Below are 25,732 nucleotides of genomic sequence, written 5' to 3' on the forward strand. Positions count from 1 at the left end.
TATATAATAAGTACAATGTACATCAATTACTTGGATGAAGAGAATCTGCAACATGGGGTAAGGTATATTTGCTGCTTTATTAGTTATAAACTGTAAATAAATTGTTAGCAGAAAATAGACACAAAAGCTTTAATTAAAGGAAATCAGGAGTAAATACTAACTTTTAAAGCATGCAGATACTCAGTGATAGACTGATAGTTTGATAGTATCATAAAAACCAAAAGAACTTCAGTGACTTTGAATTCCTGATAGCCCTAGCTGTTAATGAACTAGCTGCCCATTACAGCTTTTGGCTGCTTATGGAGTCATGACTTGATTGTTGGGGGAGGGGGGGGGGGGGAGGAAATGAATTCCCAGTGGAGATGGGTATGAAGGTTAAAAATAGGGCCACAAAGAACCGGGCTATGGTGAAACAGACTTGCCTCCTTACATTTTATTGTAATTATTTAACCCTTCACTCTTTATGAGTGAAATAATTCTCGAATGGGACATAAAACAACACTCAATCAATCAGTCACACTTCACTCGCTGTTCACAGCACTTGTTGCTCTGTACTGGGCACTACTGGCTCACTTAAGCAGGTTAAGTTCAGTTTGGTGTTTACTAGTCATTCCAATGATAAATAAGTCACAGGGATCGACATTAACGGTTGTCCGATTGCCCGGGACAAGTAAATTCTCAGTTCGGGCAAGTGAATCTTGCGACGTACTTGTCTGATTGGGCAAGTGATTTTTTTTTCATAGAAATGTACATATTAATTTAGTTTACATTAATTTATATAAAAAAAAATAAATTGAAGACTTGATTTCCGCCAGGTACCTGACTGACAATGTTTTTGCATTCGGAATTCCTTGTCAGCATTTTTGTATTATACCTTTCATTTGAAAATCGGGTTCATTATTCCGTTTTTCCCTGGTAAATATGCTGTTCGTCTATTCACTGTCTAACATCTTTCTTAACTTCTTAATTGGATATTAGATTATTTATTCACTCAAAGAATATAAGTACAGTGTAACACGACGTATCCTGATCAAGGTGTGTTACGTAGCAACTATCTTCCTTCAGCGTTGTTTCACAGTTATCTCAGAAAATCACAATTCACAAAAGAATCCTACCAAAAAAAATTTTTAAAAATATGAATTCTATTTATTAAACGGAGGGTTATTGCTACATGTATATGGCAGTGTGTGTTAACAGGTTAAATTTACAAGGACAGTGGTATACATTTATGTACAAAGGCAGCATTTAAATTTTTTCAGGTACCTCACCTTGCCAAATTGACGGTAGTGTATTTGGTCGCATTTTATCTTGTCATAACATTTACAGTAATAAAAAATTTCTTCTGAAGTTCTTTCTTTATTTTGGGCAACCAAGTTTTGAGTTCGGACAAGTCAAAGTTTGAGATCACTTGCCTGAAGGGCAAGAAAATCTGAAAGTTAATGTCTATCCCTGTAAGAACATTTTTTGTGAGCCGACTGCACAGCAGTGCAATACCTAGGGATCAATTTACCTGACATCTGTCTGTCTGTCCATCTGTCACACCTTATATCTCGAGAATTGTAAGAGGTTTAATTGTTTTTGATATTTGGTTAATATTTTGCTTGGCACTGTGACTTTTTTTAAATACCATGGTTGCCAATCTTGTGACCCTTGAACTTACCTTTGACCTACTTATAAAAAAGTTAGTGCTAATATTCAGCATATTTTTGATAATTTAAAAGAGGTAAGTCTATGCTATTTAGCATGTGCACAATTTGTCATAAATTATAATGAAAAATACCAGCATTACAGTTCACTTGACCTTGACCTTTGTTTTACTTTTCAAAAAATACTTTGAATGGTTAATTTAACTAAAATGTTTTGATTTTCTAGAAGTAGTGTTTTGATAATTAGCATTGATGATCTCATGACACTCTACTTTCAAACTTTTTGATATCCAGTTATCACACAAACTAAAACTTAAATCCTATGAAAACAAATCAGGACCAGTATACCACAATGGGTGGTAATGTAGACTGATGACAATTGCAGTAAAGACAGCCTGAAATCTCTTTAGAAAAAAACTGTTGAAAAGATTGTTGACCATTATATGGTGACGTCTCTATTTTAGTGAAAAATTCTTAAACAGGATGTAAAACGACATACAATCAATCCAACTACTGAGTGAGCTTTCTAGTTTGTGAATTACCAATTATGTCCAATTGGAAGTAATATTTGAATGTTCTAAAATGTGATTGTACATTTTAGGAAATAATGTTCCTGTAGAAAAGTCAAAGAATGTATACATGTGAGATTCTGAAGTAGCCGTACATGATGAGTAGGAATTTGAAGTGAATTATGGGAAAAGGTATGTAATCCATTAGTTTGCTTTAAAGTTAGTGATTTTAAATCTGAACACACTGTGTAAAAGGAATTTTTCCGCCATATTCCTTTATTCAGGCTATATTGTAGGGTTCCTATATAAGCCACTCACTTAGTCACTGTTCAGTATAATCTGTTGTCACCTGTCTGTATAGACAGACTGACGTATGCTACATAGCTCTCGGTAGCGACAAAAAATTACTGTGTACTTCTTTCACGTACGGCAGGAGAGAAAGATGCCAATGAAACTTACAGCAGTTGCACAGGTCAGTGCAGTATACAAACATACACAAGTACAAGCAACTGCAATAAAATAAATAAACAAAGGCAATGCAAGATAACCAGCATGAGCATGTGTCACCATTCCACTCCGATACCTGTGACAATAAAGCAGTCAGATGTAACAAATGCGAAGAGTATACCCCGGTGCTGATATATTAGATGATATGTAATCGAATATGGTGTATGCCTATTTATGAGATGTGTTCAGCTTTAATTGATTGTTTTTCTCTAACAATATGTACCATAGGTCATAGTCATTTATGGTATATACAGTGGCGCCATGTTTATCCGAACACTTCACCTTCCAGATGCTATTTTTCGGGAATAGATTTTTTCCATGTCATTCTGTCTCATTAATCCAGAAAAATGTGTTCCGCATCCGGACGTTCGATTTCTACTACAAAACGTAATAGTTCATTGAAAAATGACTCGTTTATCCGGACGGTAATTTTTCAAGAAATGACTTTTTCACACTTATCTTCAGGGGTTGAAATTTTCCTGGAAATCCCACTAGCCCAGGGGCTACTGATCAGGAAAAAATTACTAGCCCAAACTAACTAGCCCAACAATTTTTTTTATGCAAAATGAAAACAAAAAGTTAAAGTTTTGAATGTTTTGGTGACAGAAACAAATTAAACTAGTTCTCAGTCAAAAGAAACCAGTCTTCATAGAAAAATGAAAGTAAACTGACGAGAATTTTTTTTCTGTTCTGCTAGTCCGACAGACTATCATTACATTTAAATAAGCTAGCCCCAGTCTTAAAATAACTAGCCCAGGGGCGTCGGGCTACCGTATATTTCAACCCCTGATCTTGCAGTAGTGTTAATTGTAGTAAAAACATTGGCCATGCAGTCAGTTTGAAGGCCATACCTGTGACCTACAAACAATAGCATCTAAAATTAGCGTGTATTTACCCCAATTAAATTACACGTCTAATATGAAGCTCGAAGAATTTAGCTTACACCAGTACACTGTGCATTAATTAAATAAGAAACAGTTAAAAATTAATCAATATTATTTTTAACAAACTTAAGCCAAAGAGGCGTCCGAATCAACAAGGCGCCACTGTATATTTTATATAATACATGCATATAAATGTACTTGCTATTAACAGTGAGTACAATAAAATTTTCCCATTAAGTATATTAATTTTTTTCTATGTGGTTTACTTTATGCCCAATTATCATGATTATCAGCAGTTTCCTTAATGGCCATATTTAAGTATAAGAACTAGGTTGCTATAGCAGACAAAAGGTAAATATAAAAATCTTAAGTGCAAGGTACTTTATCACTCATTGAATGTTAATTAGGGCCTGCATGAAATGTTAAAGCTATATAGGATTCACATTGTCCATCTTTATGTCTTTCAGCCAGCAATTAACACTTCAGTTGTGACACAATAAACAAGTTTTAATTTATGCAGTGTAATACTATACAGGGTATTGATGCATACAGTAAATGAGATCATTAGAATGGTGTATTTATATACTGTATATACTTGATATCAACAATTTTTCTCAGTGGTCTACTTTATGCCCGATTATAAGTGGTCTCCTCAATGGCCATATTTAAGTATAACATATGTATAAGTACAGGTTGCTATAGCAGACAAAGGTAAATATAAAAATCTAAGTGCAAGGTACTTTATCACTGATGGAATGTTAATTAGGGCCTGCATGAAATGATAAAGCTCTATAGGATTCACATATTGTCCATCTTTATGTCTTTCAGTCCAGCAACACTTCAGTTGTGACACAATAAATAAGTTTTAATTTGATATGCAGTATAATATAATACAGGGTATTGATGCATTTATATAGTGAATAAGATCATTAGAATGGTATATTTATACTTGATATCAAGGGTTAATTCAATTTACTCAATTTTTCTCACTGGTCTACTTTATGCCTAATTATAAGTGGTCTCCTCAATGGCCATATTTAAGTACATGTATAAGTACAGGTTACCATTGAAGACAAAAGGCATATACAAAACTCTAAAGACCATGATACTTTGATACTGATTAAATGCTGATCTGGACCCTTGAAAAGCACTTACTCTTAGTCTTATTTATATGACAATGTGTGGTTTTGATATAAGTTAACTGAATTACCTAGGAAACCATGGTAACATATTTCTATCTGTTTTTGTATGTTTTTGCATGAGCTTGGGTCATGCATAAACTTTTCACATTTTTCAACTTCTTCTCAAGAACTACTGGACCAGTTTAAATCAAACTTGTCACAAAGTATCTTTAAAATAAGGATGGCAATGATTAACTGGTTTATTAACTATTGAGAAAGATCATAACCAGTTGAAATTTTCATAACCAGTTTTGTAACCAGTTACAATTTACATACTAACCACTTAGTAGAGAGTAGGGATGGCAATCGAATACAGAATTGCAAATCAGTTAACCGCAAAACGTTCCGACCGATTAACCGGTTAATCGTATCAAACTACACAATGTCATTTTCTTGACTTTTTTCAAGTAGCTCTATTCCTATGCACAAGAAGTCTTAAAAAAAGATGTTAGAGGTCAAAATCATTCTATTTGTCTTTAGTCTTGATCATAAAACTACGGGCATATTTTTTAGCTCACCTCGACGAAGTCGAGATGAGCTTATGCTATACCCCCGGCGTCGGCGTTAGCGTCGGCGTCCCAGGTTAAAGTTTTAGGAGCAAGTCCCATTCCCGAGTAACTATAAGCCCTACCTGGACAAAACTTGCATGGATGATGCATCTAGGGATGGACACTACCAAACTTGCTTCGGATGCTGGATCTGACCTAGATTTTCCAGATGAGTGACCAGGTTAAAGTTTTAGGAGCAGGTCCATTCCTAAGTAACTATAAGCCCTACCTGGATCAAACTTGCATTGATGATGCATCTAGGGATGGACACTACCACACTTGCTTCGGATGCTGGATCTGACCTAGATTTTCCGGATGAGTGACCAGGTTAAAGTTTTAGGAGCAGGTCCATTCCTAAGTAACTATAAGCCCTACCTGGATCAAACTTGCATTGATGATGCATCTAGGGATGGACACTACCACACTTGCTTCGGATGCTGGATCTGACCTAGATTTTCCGGATGAGTGACAAGGTTAAAGTTTTAGGAGCAGGTCCATTCCCAAGTAACTATAAGCCCTACCTTGACCAAACTTGCATGGATGATGCATCTAGGGATGGACACTACCAAACTTGCTTCGGATGCTGGATCTGACCTAGATTTTCCAGATGAGTGACCAGGTTAAAGTTTTAGGAGCAGGTCCATTCCCAAGTAACTATAAGCCCTACCTTGACCAAACTTGCATGGATGATGCATCTAGGGATGGACACTACCAAACTTGCTTCGGATGCTGGATCTGACCTAGATTTTCCAGATGAGTGACCAGGTTAAAGTTTTAGGAGCAGGTCCATTCCCAAGTAACTATAAACCCTACCCGGACCAAACTTGCATGGATGATGCATCCAGGGATGGACACTACCACACTTGCTTCGGATGCTGGATCTGACCTAGATTTTCCACATGTGAGACCAGGTTTAGATTTAGGAGTAGTCTCATTCCCAAGTAACTATAAGCCCTACCTGGACCAAACTTGCATGGATGATGCATCTAGGGATGGACACTACCAAACTTGCTTCGGATGCTGGATCTGACCTAGATTTTCCGGATGAGTGACAAGGTTAAAGTTTTAGGAGCAGGTCCATTCCCAAGTAACTATAAGCCCTACCTTGACCAAACTTGCATGGATGATGCATCTAGGGATGGACACTACCAAACTTGCTTCGGATGCTGGATCTGACCTAGATTTTCCAGATGAGTGACCAGGTTAAAGTTTTAGGAGCAGGTCCATTCCCAAGTAACTATAAGCCCTACCTTGACCAAACTTGCATGGATGATGCATCTAGGGATGGACACTACCACACTTGCTTCGGATGCTGGATCTGACCTAGATTTTCCAGATGAGTGACCAGGTTAAAGTTTTAGGAGCAGGTCCATTCCCAAGTAACAATAAGCCCTACCTTGACCAAACTTGCATGGATGATGCGTCTAGGGATGGACATGGCCACACTTACTTCGGCTGCTGGATCTGACCTAGATTTTCCAGATGAGTGACCAGGTTAAAGTTTTAGGAGCAGGTCCATTCCCAAGTAACTATAAGCCCTACCTTGACCAAACTTGCATGGATGATGCATCTAGGGATGGACACTACCAAACTTGCTTCGGATGCTGGATCTGACCTAGATTTTCCAGATGAGTGACCAGGTTAAAGTTTTAGGAGCAGGTCCATTCCCAAGTAACTATAAACCCTACCCGGACCAAACTTGCATGGATGATGCATCCAGGGATGGACACTACCACACTTGCTTCGGATGCTGGATCTGACCTAGATTTTCCACATGTGAGACCAGGTTTAGATTTAGGAGTAGTCTCATTCCCAAGTAACTATAAGCCCTACCTGGACCAAACTTTCATGGATGATGCATCTAGGGATGGACACTACCAAACTTGCTTCGGATGCTGGATCTGACCTAGAGTTTCCAGATGAGCGACCAGGTTAAAGTTTTAGGAGCAGGTTCATTCCCAAGTAACTATAAACCCTACCCGGACCAAACTTGCATGGATGATGCATCCAGGGATGGACACTACCAAACTTGCTTCGGATGCTGGATCTGACCTAGATTTTCCACATGAGTGAATTTTAGCCATATTTTAACCAAATTAGCATGGATGATGTATCTAGGAATGGACACTTCCAGACTTGCCTTGGATTCTGAATCTGATGTACATTTTCCAGATGAGTGACCAGGGTAATTTTTTTGGAGTAGCTATATAATATTATGGCCTGTTATGATTAAACTTGCATAGATGGTGCATCTAAGGATGAAAACTTCCAGACTTGCTTTGGATGTTGGAACTGACCAAAATTTTCTTGATTACTAAACAGGTCAAAAGTTTTTTGAGCAGGTCTATAATTAAATCAAACTTGCATGGATATTGATCTTGGGATGTACCCTAACTAGAAAAAAAATAATATGTGAAATTTGCCTTACATGTAGATAACATTCATTGAGGTGAGCTTCGTAATCTTTGATTACCTATGTTTTTCAATAGACAAGAAAAAATTCAGAAAACCATGAACCATGCCTGAGATATCGTGGATAATTTTCCAGAGCGGATGTCACACAAGTTCATTCTTCATTATCACCATAATCAAAACTAAGTCTAAAATGTATCACTTAATTTACAATGTTTGTATTATAATTTAATGTGATAGATAACTGCAAAAGATACACACACACCAATTCACGGTGCTCAATGGTGATTATTATCATTAAAGAGTTAGAGGACAGTCGGGGTAACGACATGATACAGTAATTAACATATCTCAGACTGACCAATTACCCCGCAATTGTAATCTGGAGAGCCATAATGACCTCCCAGTCAGCCTAAATAAATAAATGAAAACGCTAAATTAAATGTTTAGGTAGGAATTTCTATTTTGAAAATGAATTTTAGTACATTGCCTTCAGTTTTACATATTATAATATTTTTTCGACTAATCGATTGCAGATTTTCTAACCGATTGCCATCGTTCCGACCAAGTAATCGGTTAACCAGTTAGAAATTGCCATCCCTAGTAGATAGTTTTTGTCAGTGAGTATTTGTATTTACTTTTTCAATAATATTTTCATTTTTTGAAATAAAACTTGTAACATGTTTCAAACTGAAATGTGACAATCAAGCAGTTACCATATCTTGCTGAATGTAATATGCATTGGTTTAAATATGCACCCCCTTTTTCAGCCTCTAACTTGGGGAAAATTGCAGCTCGGTTGTAAAGATTATTTGCTACAAAATCTTATTTCCTACAGGGCACAAGTTATTTAAACATTAAGATTTTAACAGACTTGAAATTTCTTTGACAATAACTTAAAGGGGGAGGAAATAAGCACCTCCTTCAAATTTACCTGGTCTTAGAACCCCTGTCAATCATCTGAAATTAAGCCTGGGATTGGATACTTGGATTTGATTGACATTTAGTTTTCTGCTGTTGTGTATATCTTGTGTACCTTGTCTGGAGCTTGTACCGACCATCGAATTTACATTCAGGCTTTTGATGCCTACCGCAAATTCCAAGAAGCAATCAAGGCATTTTTTTTTAATTCATAAGAATATGCCATAAATATAATCATTTTGTCAAATAATTAAATGAATGATAAGAAAAATCATGCTTATATATTAAAATTGTAATTTAAAAAGGGGGATTTCATTTCACGATTACAATCGATAATTATAATTTGTCAAAACATAATTTAACTAACGTACATTTATTCTACCTTGACAAAATATACCGACCTGCGTTTGAAATATCATGGAATTAAATAAAATTATTTTTTTTTTAAAACAAGTATGACAACATTGTAATATTGCTTAAGTGAAACTTTATAAGACAAATACGTGTCGCTTTTCTTCAAGACATGGTGACGAAGTTACAGTATAATAACCAGTTTTAGAAAAGCAATTATTCGGATTATAACATCTTGCTTTGCATGTAATATTTGAAATTATGAATCCCAAAGGAAAAAAGTACAATGCAGGTGATTCAATTCCCGTTTCGCTTATAGCTGCCGAGGGAATCACCCCCGGTCCAAAGCCCTGGCCATTTTTACAGACAATGCGTCATTGAAAAATCACGTAGGAATTATCTTCTATTAGTATTTATTTAATTTATTATCTTTCTACACAATTTAGCCTCCAAACAGCGTTTCTGAGTTTTATTATTATGGAGAGAGTTATTTATGACCCACTTTCTTCTTTTGTATTGCGTACACGACGTGCAATTTGAATTACTTCCCTTTGTGTCGCCAGCTTACAACGACAAATTTTGGTCCTATAATATTTTTTATAACATGTGAAATTAATTACCAAACACACAGTATAATTGAAATTGACAAATTATTACAAAAGATTAATTTTAAAAGAAAGAATTTGAGTAGGATTCTGTCCGCAACAAAAACATTTCGCATGCTTTATTTCAGAATGTTACGGTCAACATTTCAATTGACCTACACAAGAAAAACAATGAATTTGTTTTACTGTGTCGTAGGAAAACGTATACAGGTAATACATGCAGGTAACATCCTGTGTATAAAGGTAGGTATACACAAGCCAGCATCGTTCCCTCGGGGCTTCTCATCCGCTTCGATTAAGCTCCACCCCACACCAAACTTACCTGAGGAAAACCGACCGGTTGAAAACCTCGGCCTTTAAAGATAAGTCACTTGACATATGATAAGCGTTTGATATGTTGTAATCAACACACACCCAAAGCTTAAAAAAATGAAGAACGAAGGTTATAAATTGACCTCTCAAATACGAAACAGCCTGGCTCTCAATTGTCTATAATTGGGGCCGTTCAAGGGCCCCACTCCCAATTCAAAAAAGGTACCTTTTTTCCCAATTAATGTGTTAATTTTCCCAATAGTCATTTCTCCCAAAAATTAAAGAAAATAAAGCTGGATATATACCGGTAATAACTTAACTTGCTATTCAGATCTGTTTTATAAAACAAATTTAGTTGATAGCGAAGACCGGAAACCCAATATATATGATTTTAAAGTACGTATAATGGTTATTCCAAAATTTCCTAAAAGGTCTTTATTTTCCCAATCTTTACAGCCCGGCCCCATTCCCAAAAAGCAGTGTTAGAGCCCTGTGAAAATGAAAACAATTATATGTACAGCAAATAAGAAGTGCCCTATCTTGTAAAAAATGTGATTGGAATAGATAGACCATTTCTTTATCCAGGTGAATATCATTACCGCTACATTTTCAAAATGGTAATTATTTACCGCTACATACTCATTACCGCAGCAAAAAATGTAAACATTACCACTACATTTAAAAGTTTACATTACGAATACATTGCCTCTTTCATTAGCCAATGGATTATGCATGTACAGATTGATACAAAGTACATGTACAACATATCCAAGCATAAGACCTTTTTCCACTGCTCACCATGGGAGACAAAAGTACGGCTTAACAGGGTGGCTTTTTCCCACTTTTTTATTAGACTTAGTCCCCTACCGGTGAAACTAGAGGGAATTATAGGTTTACTCTGAGTCTGTCCATCTGTCTCTCTGTCCCTCCTTCAGTCTGTCAGTCTGTCCCATTTGTTTTCCGCACTTTTTTCGAAACGCTTGCAGATATTGAGCTGAGTTTTGGTATGTAAGTGTATCTTGATGATTTACAGTTCAAGTTTGCATTTTGTTATGCTTCTGAATCAATGAAATGGAATTGTGGCAATTCAAGTTTTAGTGGGAACCAGATTACACTTGCCGGTAGGGGACTAGTATTGCTAATGCAATACTCTCAGAATGCTTGTTTAATCTTTATTATAGTAGGTATTTAAGTATGCAAGTACAATACTGTACATATAAATGCTTGTTCAAAATAAAGTTTTTCTCGTAATTTCGGCCCAATGCAACAGAAACTAAAAATTCAAGAACCTATTGGTAATTAATCTGATGTTTTTTAAATAGATTGATCGAAAGTACATGCAATATAACTTGTACTATATAAAGGTACAGTGTTTAATTGATTTGTTACAAAAAAGAGCAATGACCGTATCACCAATGCTTATGTAGTGGTAAATATTTTTAATATATAATAAGTTCAACATTTTTTTTTCACAGTGAAATGGTAAAAAAGAAACTGCTAGCGCTACTGTGCAGACTACCATCAATCAACATGATCAACAAAATCAAGTAATCCTTCTGAGTAAGTGACCTGTAGTATTATCTGTTTTCACCTAGGCCAATATGAAAAGGATGAAAGTTATTATACTCAATACACAAGTTTGGAGATTATAGCTCTCTAACAAGAGAAATACAAAAAGTAGCCATATCAGCGTGAAAGTGGCAGAGATTGTTGATAAAGTATACACAATCATGCATAAATAATTGTCAGAATGATGGCTTAATTAGGGCCTTTTAAAATGTTTTTAATATTAAAGAAATATTATACATGCATATTATGTCAAGCAATGATGATTTTGGTGATCATATTGAGCTATACTTTAGTAATACAGGTTTTTGGATGCTTGAGTCTCTGATTGACAATATATATGTAGTTTTTGGAGACCAGGTCTTCCAATAATCTGTCAGAATTCCCATGGGTACCAATTGCAACCTGTTATTAGGCTAGCAGACCTCTTTTTATATTCATATGAAGCAGAATTTATTCAAAATCTTACACATGAGAAGAAGAAAACACTTGCTGTGGTCTTGAACTCGACATTGAGATATATCGATGATGTATTATCAATTAACAATAGTTATTTCCGTTCATATATCAACTCTGTATATACCCCAGTGAGCTTGAAATAAAAGATACCACAGAGTCTGACACATCTGTTTCATGTTTGGATATTATTTATTTCCATCCCTAATTAAAATTTTACAAATTGATTATGTACATGTAATATTAAATGCATGTTTCTTGGAAAGTAATGTTCTAAGTGTTACCTTACTGCTCTTAAGGATTTTCATGGTATATCAGATTCTTGTTTATTATCCTTTTCTAAGTGTTACTTTTCTCTAAGCAGTAACAGTTTTGCCCTGACGTAATAATCTCTCTCGGGTGTTTTCATAATAGGTAATATATTCTCTATGCACTTCCGTTGCGTTTACCTAAGGATTTTTTCAACGCACTGACTGCAATGCTGTTTAAGGATTAATTGTGGGATTCTTACGAGATGCAGAGCCAATCCGATAGCATGAACTAAGACAGAAATATATGTAGAGACAGTGTGAACCGACATTTTAGGTTAAAATAAAATAAAAACATGTTTTTAAACCCAGAAAGACCAGTGGGGGTACAACGTAAACAAACCGGAGTGGCATACCTTTCTCTCTTATAATGTATAGTGGGGTATTTTTTGTGTGGAACGATTATTTTGGGGTTTTCACGATTTTTTCCTATTATATACATGATGAATAAGTGCAATAAATATAATTTGTGAAGAAAATGTCCAACAAGTCCCGGGGTTGAATATCGGGGGGGGGGGGGTCCTGTCCACAAGTACCTGTGGATTTGTTTACGTAAACACAGACACCTGCTTGGAATGCATTTTCAGCACAATATCGTAAAATGCTTAGGGTTATAGGGAAAAAAAAAAGGGACTTAATTTTTAATTTATACCAATCAAATAACAATTAAAATACAGACTATACTTAAATACTTATAAATAAAGCTTATATGTAAACTGAATTTTGCAAGAAAATTAAAAGTTGTATCCTACTTTTGTTTTTGAAATAATACGAATATTTTAACTTTTTAAACTTTTTCTTTGGAATAGTTGTGCTGTGAAAATAAGAGATACATCCGCATTTTTGGGGTAGCATTTTATCCATAGGAGCTGCATTTTTCTCGGGATTTTCCCCCCAAAGGATCACTTCTAGGTAAATATATGCATTGACCTATAGGGCCGATATTGGTTTCATTCTTTAGAAAAACCTTATCGATATCCGTTCCGGTCGCTGACTTTAGGCCACATGTGTGTAGTTTCTTGTCTCTCATGTATCGTTTTAGTTCTAGTCAACTGTGTGTTCATATGACCCTACATCAGTATTTACATATACATCCTTTGTATGAGGGTCCTTACTTGATGCCTGGGTAATGGCAACGGGAGATAAAACCTTAACTGACCTTACCACCTTCTTTTCTAATCTGTAAACCTACTCCTGCATTTTTGACATAACATGTCGCCAATGCACTCAATTTTCCCGAGGAATGAACTGCATCTACTCTGCATAGCGCAGTATCTCCCCCACTGGCACAACACTTCTACTAACCAGAGACGTTCTTGAAAGACAAACACAGCAATTTTTGCTCGTCATGATTTTTTTTTCGTGACACCTGCAGTATCGAGTAACACAAAGTGAATGATTCGTGTCCTCGAACAAAGTGTGCTTACACTGAGGTATACAGTTCCGGTTGACTGCTTTTAGTTAAAGAGAATTTATAAACTGCATTTCCATAAATGTCTTTTATATCAACAGCAAACACACATTTAAAGAAGAAAGTGGAAGTAAAATGCAAAAGCCTGTATAAAAAATTAAAGTTCGTGCTTATACAGGTGTAAAATTTGAAAAAAAAATAAAAGTGTGCCAACAGGTGGATTCGAACCAGGACATAAAAAAAGGTCCATTCTAAGAATCTGCGGTCTATTTCTCTGCGCTATAATGACTATGAAAATGCACTCCATAAATGTAATCCAGTATGATAGAACTAGGTTTTTCGAATTTTTGTAGGTTTTTCATGAATTTCGACCCTAAGGCAGGGGTGCCCCTAAAAAAATCTTGTTTTAAATCATTCTTTAGATCAAATCTATCAAAATTTCATAATTTAATTTAGGGGCAGGCCTGCCCTGAAGGACTTCTATGCCAAAATTCACATAAAAATTAGTGCTTTAATGGACAAAATACTGTTTTGACCAACTTTGGAGGTTAATTTCAAAGTTGCAAATAAAAAAATTATGTTTAAAATGCAAATTTGAAAAATTGAGATAAATATACAATAGAAAACAACTAAAGAACATTGATTTTTAAATGTGACTTTTTCTGGAAAATAGTTCTTTCCTATAGGTCAAATCTTTTGTTATAACGAATACATCCTTTGGGGGTGTGTCTATTACAAGACTATGGCCTTTACACGTGACAATATGGTACTTCGTCAATATATCTAAATGTTAAAGGCGATAGCATGTATTTTCTTCTTCTCATGTATAAGATTTTAAATAAATTCTGCTTTGTATGAATACAAAAATAGGTTTGATAATAACGGAGCACAATTGGTACCTATGGAAATTCCAAGAGATTTTTGGAAGACCTTGTTTCTAAAAACCACATAGATATTGTCAATCAGAAACTCAAGAATCTTTTTAATGTCAACTTCAGAGTACTTGTGTGTACAATCAGTGTTTTTTACAAATAATTTTGCAAATGACCAATGACAAGATAAGTTAATTTTTGAGTTCCACTTTTAATGAAAAAGCAGCTGTCAATAAACAAATCTCTCATATATACAAAAAACAAAAAAGCATACCTAGGGTGATAATCTCAAAATTTAAGCATTGATCTGTTCGAAATAATTTTTTTATTGACATACATTTAAGGATAAACAACAATACTTGATATCGCGATTACTGAAATTAGCGGAACTCTTTCACAGAGGTAGGAAACGTCTGTTGGATGGGGACAGTGTACTATTGAAAGTAATGCATGATCGATCATTGTGAAATTTATAAGGACTGATAAGAAAGAAATCCTAGAGAAATGTCTTGCTAAACATGCGCTGAACCAGCCTAATAAATTTTTGAGAGGAGCTAGTCCTATATGTTACATTTTTTACGATACTTTTTACTAAGCGGACTTTTCTTATTAAATTCTAAATGAAAATCGTTACTTTTGAAAGTTGATAAAATACTCTTAACTTTCCTTATTTGACAATCTACTATTTGGAGTTCAACTCTTGGCAATACATTGTAGTTTGGGCATAATGATTGTTTGAATCATTCCATTGTCACCACTGTAATGTTATGCCCCAGAAATCTTGTGAGATTTAGAGCTTCCTCGACTCCCATGCTAAAGAGCGGTTGTAAGTTAGATAACTGCGAGATACTCGCAATACTGGTACTTTTAATTCAATTCACATGTGCTCACCTTTGAAATGCATTCACAATTCTTTATAAAGTTGGTGACATTATGTATGAAAATATCATAAAGTCTAGTTACATGTTTAAACTATGCTTGTGGTATGCATTTTTTTTTCTTGAACAGTAAAGGAAGGGATGAGAGAGTTCATTGAGTGCCATAAACTTTCCTTTATGGAGTACTACACAAGCACAATTTTTTAAAGAAAGAAAAGTCAATGGAATGAAAGCCAAAGAAAAGGTGAAGTGAATTGTCACTCATTATATTTTAAATTTAATGTGGACATAGTCATTATTTTAGTTATGTCATAACCTTCTTATCAATTTTAAGCAGTGCAGACAGATGCATTTCTTATTGCTTTGAATAGAATAAATTATCAAAAAAGTTTGTATATGTTTTTTGATATTGAATTAAAATTTTAAAAAAAAACAAAAAACAAATTATCAATTACTGCAGTTTTGAATTTCAGTACACTAGAAATTTTTCTGCCCTGCCATGAATATGGCTGGGGCATATAGAGTTTGTCATGTCCGTCTTCCGTCCTTCCAACCTTCTGTCTGTCCTTCCATTCCGCTTTGCTTTTAGCTCAGTTCAAAACTAAGTTTCAAAGAAACTATTCAAGATATTTTTATCAATCTTCATATGCTGATACATATTGATGAGAGGTATTCAATTTCATCAACATTTTTTTTACCTTGACCTTTCCTTTAACTTTGACCTCACTTTTCTTAAATTAGTGTTTAGCACAGTTTTAAAGAAACAATTCAAGATAGTGTAATCAAACTTCATATGCTGATACATACTGAATCAACATTTTTTACCTTGACCTTTCCTTTGACCTTGACCGTACTTATCTTAAATAAGTGTTTAGCTCAGTTTTAAAGAAACCATTCAGGATAGCGTAATCAAACTTCATTTGCTGATACATACTGATGAGAGCTATTCAACTGCATCAACATTTTTTGATCTTGATCTTTCCTTTGACCTTCACCTCACTTTTCCTAAAATTAGTGTCAAACTTCATATGCTGATACAGACTGATGTAAGGTATTCGACTGTATCAACATTTATGACCTTGACATTTCATTTGACCTTGACTTCATTTTTCTTGAAATAGTGATTAGCTCAGTGTTAAATAAACGGTTTCCATTCAAAATATTTTTATCAAACTTATTTTGCTTATGCGTATTAGTGAGAACTATTCAACTGCATCAAAAATGTATGACCTTGAACTTTCCTGTGACCTGGACCTCACTTTTCTTAGATTTGCATTTTGCTTAGTTTTACAGAAACCATTAAAGATAATTTTATGTGAGCTTATGCACTTAACAGAATTTGGTGAGAATTTATCATCTATATCCAACTTTTTCGATTTCGATGTTAAAGAAACTATTTTAAGATATTTTCATCAAATTTCATACACTAAAAATATTTCTGTGTTGCATTACTAATATGCCCACATGGTGCAGAGGTTAAAGCTCTAGAGTTGCAGAGTAAGGAGTTGATCCTTATGTCGCTGGTTCGAATCCCACTGTGGGACGTGGAGACCGTATAAACCGAGGTCCCATGTCACAGTAGGTGCTGGCTTGAAAAAGATCCCTCACTGCTTAATGGCCCTTAGTGCCGAGTATAGGTCAAAATTTGCAGCTCTCCACTGGCAAGTGGTGGCATCTCCATATGAGTGAAAAATTCTCGAGAGGGATGTTAAACAATAAACAAGCAAATAAAAATTAATATACCCTCAGCGGGGCATTCATGTCCTATGGACATATTTCTAGTTTTGCCCTCTTGTACATTTGTACATGGATATACTTTTTATTTTTGCTCTGTAAACAACAACAAAAACATTATACCATATAATATGCACAAAATTATATGCTAGGAATGTATTGTGAAAGATGCATTTCAGCTGACAAATGTAGCATCTTTAAGCCAGCTTTTTAAAATTTTTTCCAAATGACTTTCAGGTACTTCTTTTATATTTGCAACTCATTTATAGGGATGTATTAGTATGGTAGCCTGTCTGCCAACACCTTGTAGATGAGATTCTAGCACAAATTGTGTGAAATGGTTCTCTTAATTGACATGAGAAGGTCACCATTTTTTATCAAGATAAAAATTACTTGTATGTCTTGTAATAACATTATTTAATATATCCTTTTCATAGCACACATGTTCCTTTCAAAGAGAAGAAAACATTTATAATTTTTCAAGGTCAATAATCTCATGGATGAAATGCAAATTGTACTATTTGAAATAGGTGGTATAGGTATTTCAGAGTCTGTATTACAGCTTGCCGGTTTATTGTTCGAGGGAATATTCTCATCAAATAAACTATGTAAAGATTTGCTTTTTAATGCAAAGTATTTTTATAAGTAATAACTTCATTTCAACTTACAATGAACAGTTAATCAATGCATCTCACTTTGTATATAATGCATTTTAGAACACACATTTGTGGTTTAAAACATGTTGTAATAGTTTAATAATGCTATTCATTTTTTTTTAATTAACAAGAAATGAAAATGTAATGATTATTTCAAAATAGTGTTTTATTCCTCTTATGTATATTTATAGATATGTAAAAGATTGTTATTTTTATTGATGTTATGTTTGTGTACAAAATACTAGTTATTTATTACTTTATACAAAACTAATGTTGTGAAGATTGATAATAATAGAAGTCCTTATGCATATATTGAACAGTATACAAATGTCACCAATGTAATACACATTTACAAATAAAATGAAATTTTACATGACTTGCACATATTTGCATTATTTGTTACAGTTATAACAAATCTAATTCATTGTATTTATGGTTTCCAATTTTTATTGTCTATTCAAACATGGAAAAATTACAGTCTTCGCCAAATCTTTTTTTCAGTACATGCCCTTCGGGCAGGTTTAACCACTTATTACGCTAGCCCGAACAAGTATTTACATGCCCAGAATTTTATCAAGTAATTTTATTCTTATTTGCCTTTTCATGCCAAGGAAATGATCCGAAATCCATTTCTATAGATCTATTGTCTAGCCATTAATATTGTTTTCAACCTGTACACTTTTTGTGTCTCCTTTGCAAAAGAGTTCCTTGGAAGTCGCGTATTGTTTTCAATGTGTATACTTTTTGTGTCTCCTTTGCAAAAGAGTTCTTTGGAAATCGCGGTAGAATAAACTATCGTTAATATTTTATTTGGTGCTCCACTTTAGATGAAAAATCAGACTTTTAAGTACATTTAATGTTATTGGTATTATTTAAGTTGATAATACGGAGGCTTAGGCCTCAGAATTTACATGCCCTTCGGGCATGTAAGTATGCAATTTCCACATGCCCGCTTCCAATTTTACCAGGTCCCGGGCTTCGGACTCCCGGGATTTGTCGAAGACTGAAATTATATGTGTAATGATGTTAAAGATACAAGAATATGAATTAAAATAAGACTGTATGAACTACATTTAGATTTATGAATTCAGTAGACAGTGACTGTGACAAATGTGTATTTAGGATAGAGATCTTAGACATGAGAAGAAAAGGGTTGTTTTACAAACTTTTTTTTTGCATGGGGAAATATTGACATTTTTATACAACAACAAATGAAGTTACAGGAATTGTGAAGTCTACGTGTCTTCTGTGAGTAGACATCTTTTGAAACAAAGGTAGCTTGTGGCCAGAAATATTCTAGACCCAGTAGTAACGGTCTTTTGCACAAGGTCATAGTCACTGTATATCAAAGTATTAAATACTTACCAATAATTGTTTGTAACTTCAGAGTATGGTCCTAGCACAGGTTAATACAGGTCAAGGCCATAGGGTTTAGAAATGTAATAAATATTCAGATAAACACATAATTCTGTTTGTTTGAACATTTGTTATACATCCTTTAAGAATTTTTCACTAGTATTGAGACACCACAACTTGCTGGTTGAGGGCTGCAAATTTAGACCTGTACTTTTGAGCAGTGAGAGGTCTTTTCTTGTCCCAGCATATACTGCAACAAGGGAATTTGGTTTCATTGGAAGAACCGGTCTCCACGTCCTTCAGTGGGATTTGTACCTATGACTTAAGGAACAAGTCCTTACTCCACTACTCTAGAGCAAATGCTCTGACCACTGCGCCAAGCGGGCAATCACATTATTGATAATACTAGATGTAAATCAAGGCAAAGGGATAATTGTGACTTGGGGATGTATAACAACCCTGCATCAAGTTCAATTTTTGTCCACTATAAAATAACTTTCAAAGATTATATTATCTTAGGGTTCATTATGCTCAGAGTATATGACATAAACTGGATATATAAAATTCTAAAATACAATTTTTTTTTTAGAAAAGTACAAGGTTATAGTTTCAAGAGGTCATATCTAGCATGTACAGGTGATTGTGGCTTAGATGATGATTCTATACCATAAGTCATCATGTGAGTACGAAGTTTTAAATCAATGTGTTTCTTTGGTGGTGGATGAAATATTTTCTTAACGTTACAATTACTATCGGTCATTTACTATATTTCCATAAGATTCAGGACATGAAAATTTGTCTACGAATAGACATCACCCAATTAGTTCCTTTTAGTTAAAATAAAGAATCGTCATACTGGGTTTTAAAGTGCGTAATATTTTACTTAAGATAAATGCAAATTGACCAATAAATACTGGTATGAGAAGTACATTTATGCATGAGTATTTTTTTATTTAAATAATTAGAAAAAATAAAATGGTCTACATAATCATGTATATATATATATATTCTGGTCTCCTTTATGCATTATATATACTTGGTCTACTTTAACCCTTTGGGATCCTTATAAAATATATACATGTCCACCTAAAACCTCCAATGTATTTACAAAATATTAAGGAGACCAGAAATGTCGTATATTTTTCAGGAAGCAACATTTAGGGCTGAGGGGGTAAAATTTTCATTTTTGAAGCCTATTAGAATAAATTTGGGTGAAAGTGTGAATCAGAATGTCTCAAATAAAAGAAATGAAAAATGTCTACTTAATGCCTCAAAATAAGTGCGGTCTACTTTATGCCAAAGTCCACCTTATATATATATATATATATATATATATATATATATATATATATATATATATATATATATATATATATATATATATATACTGGCTACTATTTACTGACTATGAGGACAATAGCAAGTTTATCGTCCCCCAAGACAGCGACTATTTCCCGAGGCGCAGCCGAGGGAAATAGTGGATGTCAAGAGGGACAATAAACTTGCTACTGTCCGAATAGGTGTTTTATTATACCGAAGCCGACTTTACTTTTGTTACGTCACAAACCAGATACGTCACAATACAACAACCCATATAGTTTTGAGATGAAAAAAACGAGGGAAATGGAATGCTTCCGGTGAATAGTTTGATGACTATTTCACCATGGGCGAATACCCCTCCAAAAACAAATCCCACTTTTTTGAATGATTGAAGGATATCCCTGGAAGTCCTGAGATTTCCTTCTCAAGTCCCACTTCTCCCATGTCTTAATGCAAAGGGATAATAGAGGACTTAATGTTCCTGCATTTGTCCTGGAATATCCCACTTACATCAAGTGTGACTGTACAGGAACTTGTAGGACATGTTCATTACCCAAATGTCCTGTAAAATCCCACTGCCATAGCAGCAGGTTTTTGCAGGACTTTCTTCTGCTTTTCAGGACTTAATAACGAAATTTAGAGAAAAAATTGTCCTACAAATTCCCTTAAAGTCTCACACATGATAAACTCAGGATAATGCAGGACTTTACATTGCTTTCCAGGACTTATTGATGAGAGTATGTCCAGAGTAAAGTCTTGCAATTGCCCTCAAAATCTTAAAAGTAATGAAGTTGGATTATACAGGACTTTGAAGAGGGTAACAGGACTTTTTGATATTTATATGTACAGAGTCAAAGCCTTGCATTTAAATATAAACAAATGGTTCTACACTTCTGGATTATCTTGATAAGATTGCTTCATAGTTCAGATAAAACAAACTATGAGAAAAAAGAATGTTTCAGGCTCAAAACATTTCTTACAAAACAACAATTATGAAAATGGTATATTTGATTCCAAAAGCTGTCATGAAAAAAAATTTTGGATGTCGAAACAATTAATTCTTATAAATTAAGAATGACAAAATTCCATGTATACTTGAATAAAGAATATTTATGTCTTAGAAAGTTTAAAACAAGCAACTAACAACACAAAAGACAGTTTTGCTTGATAGTATACAGTGCAAGTTGATTTGAATAAATCTAAATATTCTATTATTAAATAACACTTAAGAGTTTAAAAACAGTAATTTGTTTAGGAGCATAACCCATATAAATTTGGCAATCGAGCAATGCAAGCACAATCTTTGTTTCCGTTAAGAAACAACACTTTTTCACAAATGTTTTCAACAAGAATCACTTTCTCTTGTGTGTCTCTCTTCTCAACTCGGATAAGATGGTGTACTTCATCATGAACATATGGACTGTCTTCGTGGATATGAAGAGGGTGAACAACTGCAAAACATTTCTTAGTTGCATGGTGAAGAATGAAAAACTGAACTGCTGCAAGATTTATTCCAGAGGCTCCTTCAGGGTCTGTTGTTACAACAAATGCAATCCTCTTTTTCATACGGCTGTAATGTTCACTGTAAAACACCACATCTCCACGTACAATCCTGAGTGCTTTTGATAAACTTCCCAAATCACCTTCAATATCCAACAATGCACGGATATCATTTTCTAAACGAAGATTTTCAACAGAAATGTCTGTAATCCCCCCCGCTATTAGACAATTCCCAGCTCTTTGTTTGATGGTAACTGTCTTCCTACTAGAATTCATCATTTCCTCCACAAAAGTTTTGAAACTTGGATTAGAAATGTGTGAGGCATCCACAGAAAGTCGTTTTTGGGCTTGAACCATCCACATTATTTGCAAGCAAACATCCCCTGTACCATGAACGGAATCCAGGATGAAGCCATTCATGTCTTCAAATTGAAAACAGGACCATGCCCATAATGGTCCAAACTTCCGAACATACATTGTTAAATGGCAGCCAACATTATGTACGTTAAGGGTACAATTGTTTGTACCATATAAATTTGCAAATTCTCTGTAAAACTCGGCAAGGACATAGTCAGCTCTGTGCAAATCTCGGTCTGTTATCTTGTCTGATAGAAGAAGATAGCTGCCTTCTACAAGGAGTCCTAAGTGTTGCAAGTATTCCTGAGGTAGAAAGTTGATTAGAGATGGTATTGAGTAATATAGCAGCCACATTTGTAGTTCAGAAGCCTTAAAATGATGAAGATTTTTTTCAACTTTCCTGGGTAAGCGAGAAATTTGATCCGTTGGTTTCATATTTTTTAAAATTTTGTCTGTACTTTTGATGTTTTTGCCAACAAAGTATGGTTTGCTAGAATTTGACGGTGAAAACAAAAGAGAAAGTAATTTTTTGGTCACTCCAAGTAGCAAACCGTGCATGTAATCAGGCACCATTCCATGTACCATTTCAAACCAATCCAATCCAAGTAGAGGAGATACACCCTTAATACCCATTTCCACATTTCCGCTCTCCATAGATAATAGTCCTTTTTGTAGGAGACCTATTCAGTAAAGAAAATTTTGATATTTAAGCAAAAAGACCATCAATAAAATAAATGACTTCAAAATTACTCATTGATTTGTTTTGTTTCTCAAAAGTGTAAAATAAAAATTGAACTCTATTAATGTACTTTACCTGTAGTTGTTCGAATGGTCCGTTCATGCACATTTTTGAATGGATAGACTCTTGTGTGGCCTTTCCCCTGTTTCACAACCTCTCCTTTGTAAAAGAATAGTAAAACCATTGTCAATTGCAAGTTATGCAAACTTAAAAATTAAAGGGTAAATGTGCCTAATAAACATGATAAATTTCATAAGAAATTCCTTTTCCATTGTATATTTATTATTTCATCACACTTTGTAGTGAATGTATTAAAAACTCTTCAATCAAGTTTAGACTTAAATTACCTTCATCCTCACATGTAATGCAACCATGTCTACCATTGTACATGGTCATTTCTGCCAAGTAGGCCTTTGCCTGAAGATCTACTGTTCCTAGCAAAAGTATTGCTTTGGAGCAGATTTCTTGCCCATGATAATTCCAAACAACTCCTCTTTCTTTCAGCTGCACCATGTGTTTTATGAAAGGCTGGAAGAAGTTTGGAAAACTGGCTTTCCACGAGCCTGCCATACACCCCACAATATCATGTTTTTGCGCGAAAAACGCATAGATGGAGGAAGCTCATTAATTGCCAAGTACACTGGCCATAAACTTATTCCTGATGACTAATAGAGTGGAATTCCATCAGTATTGAAAATTAATGACAAATTATTTTCACTATCCAAGAAATTTCCTTTGCTCTGCAAATCTTTACATACTTCTGCATTTAAAATGTCTGAGATAAAGTTTTCTTCGGAACATTTTCTTTTGTAATTCACTACTGCTTCCCACACACCTTCTCTCTCAAGTAGGTCCTTTATCTGCCTTGTTACCGATAGACTTGTAAAGAAACTTTTTTTCTGTTTCTTAACTTGGCACAAAAACTTCCACGGTAGGGACTGTTTAGAAAAATAGAAGATTTATTTGTCATACTTTTATGTAGAAAAAATTCACAGATGTATAATATATTAAGATATGATAGCATGGCGCTAGATCACTACAGCGGTGCTATTTTTAGAAAATGCGCCTATCGGAATATTTGAGATGCTATGTTTAGATGAACATCATGCCGATAGGGGTCGTTGACTGGATGGCTTCCTGTTTATGAACGCTTGCGCATGCGCTTAGCGTTTAAAAATTAACAATCTGCACCCGGCCCGTTGGACCTATAAGTCACCTTATATAATTTGTAAATTTCTGCATGCGTTTAAATATTTAAATAAAAGTTTACTTATGAACAATAATATATAACATTTCTGAAATATAATTTTTAAACATATTTGCTGTTGGAGATTTTTTTTCCCTAAGTTGATAGGCAGAGTTTATAAATCTAGCAGTTTGTAAGGGGTAGTAATTAATCAATGAAACAAATAAATATTATCAAAATGCTGGGAATTATAAACATATAAAAATATTTCTGTCTTAGATTTTTATGCAAAGCGCAATGTAAAAGAAAATCTTCAGTGTACATTATATAGCACACTTTCTCGAGGACAAGAATTATTAGACCCCACGCAACAAGTTGCGGGGGGTATAATGTTTTTGACCCGTCCGTCAGTCAGTCAGTGTGTCAGTCCGTCAGTCCTGTTTTTTTTTGTCAGCACAACTCGTCATAAACCGCTGCACAGAATTTGGTCAAACTTTGCAGATATTTAGGACACAATGTGTGTATGTGCATATTGCCAGGAAATTCCGATTCCATCATTTTTCTGGGAATTTCAGTACTTTTCAACTTAGATTTTTGGCCATATATATTGAATATAGAGATGAACAGTTTGTCAGTGCAACTCCTCTTAAACCGCTGCTCAGAATTAGGTCAAACTTTGCAGATATTTAGGACACAGTGTGTAGATATGCATATTACCAGGAAATTTCCGATTCCATTATTTTTGTATTAAGAGTTTTGCCTATTATTGAAGAAACTTTCCAGTTAGGTAATAAGAAAATCCACTGGAATCAGCTTTTGTAATGAAATTTTATGACCTTAAAAGACCCCTATTAATTTTGAGATCAAAATATTAATGATTTAACACACACACACACACACACACACACACCCTCACACACACACACACACAAAATCTTGGATAGCCCCCCCCCCCCCCCCCCCCCAATTGGTGCTTTGCCTTAATTAATTTCATAAGTTTAGTATATAAAAAAAATTCATATGACTACATCATAATTTTGTTTCCATCAATTATTTAAAATATGTAAATTGTCATGTGTAGGACATGGACTTACACTCATTAACAAATCGAAATCACAGAGGAATTTAAATAACAGGTTGTAAGCATAACTCCAGCACTGAATTTCCTGAAACTCTGTAGGTATTTCAGACATAATGTATAGATTTGTATATTACCAAGAAATTTTGATTCCATTATTATCTAGAAACTTCAGCCCCATTAAATTCGTAACGTACAAAGATTTGAATGTCCTTATATGCAAGAAGTTTTGATGTGATGTTTTTTGCGAGTAATGCCCCTTTTTGAATTATACTGTTTATTTAAAATGCACTGTGCCATTCATTACGTGTTGCATTGTCGAGTTTTGGGGGAGCGTGGGGTATGTGAGCTTGCTCACTTTTTCTTTCATTCACTCTGTGATACTCGATACAGGTACTCCCATCTGCAATGAGCTGCGATGGATTTCTATCGTCTTTTA

General features: G+C 34.6%; 1 long non-coding RNA gene across 1 annotated transcript; it reads left to right on the plus strand.

Annotated features, from left to right (window-relative positions):
• Positions 1 to 7: 7 nt before the first annotated feature.
• On the plus strand, positions 8 to 13,054 carry LOC133183537 (uncharacterized). The gene is made up of 4 exons (XR_009720668.1): positions 8 to 57; positions 2,248 to 2,347; positions 11,352 to 11,436; positions 13,016 to 13,054. It is a non-coding gene; the product is annotated as an uncharacterized LOC133183537 (long non-coding RNA).
• Positions 13,055 to 25,732: the final 12,678 nt, after the last annotated feature.

The sequence above is a fragment of the Saccostrea echinata genome, unplaced genomic scaffold (genome assembly GCF_033153115.1).
Source record: "Saccostrea echinata isolate AGI-Se365-2 ecotype Australia unplaced genomic scaffold, CSIRO_AGI_Sech_v1 ptg000009l, whole genome shotgun sequence".
Lineage (NCBI taxonomy): Eukaryota > Metazoa > Mollusca > Bivalvia > Ostreida > Ostreidae > Saccostrea > Saccostrea echinata.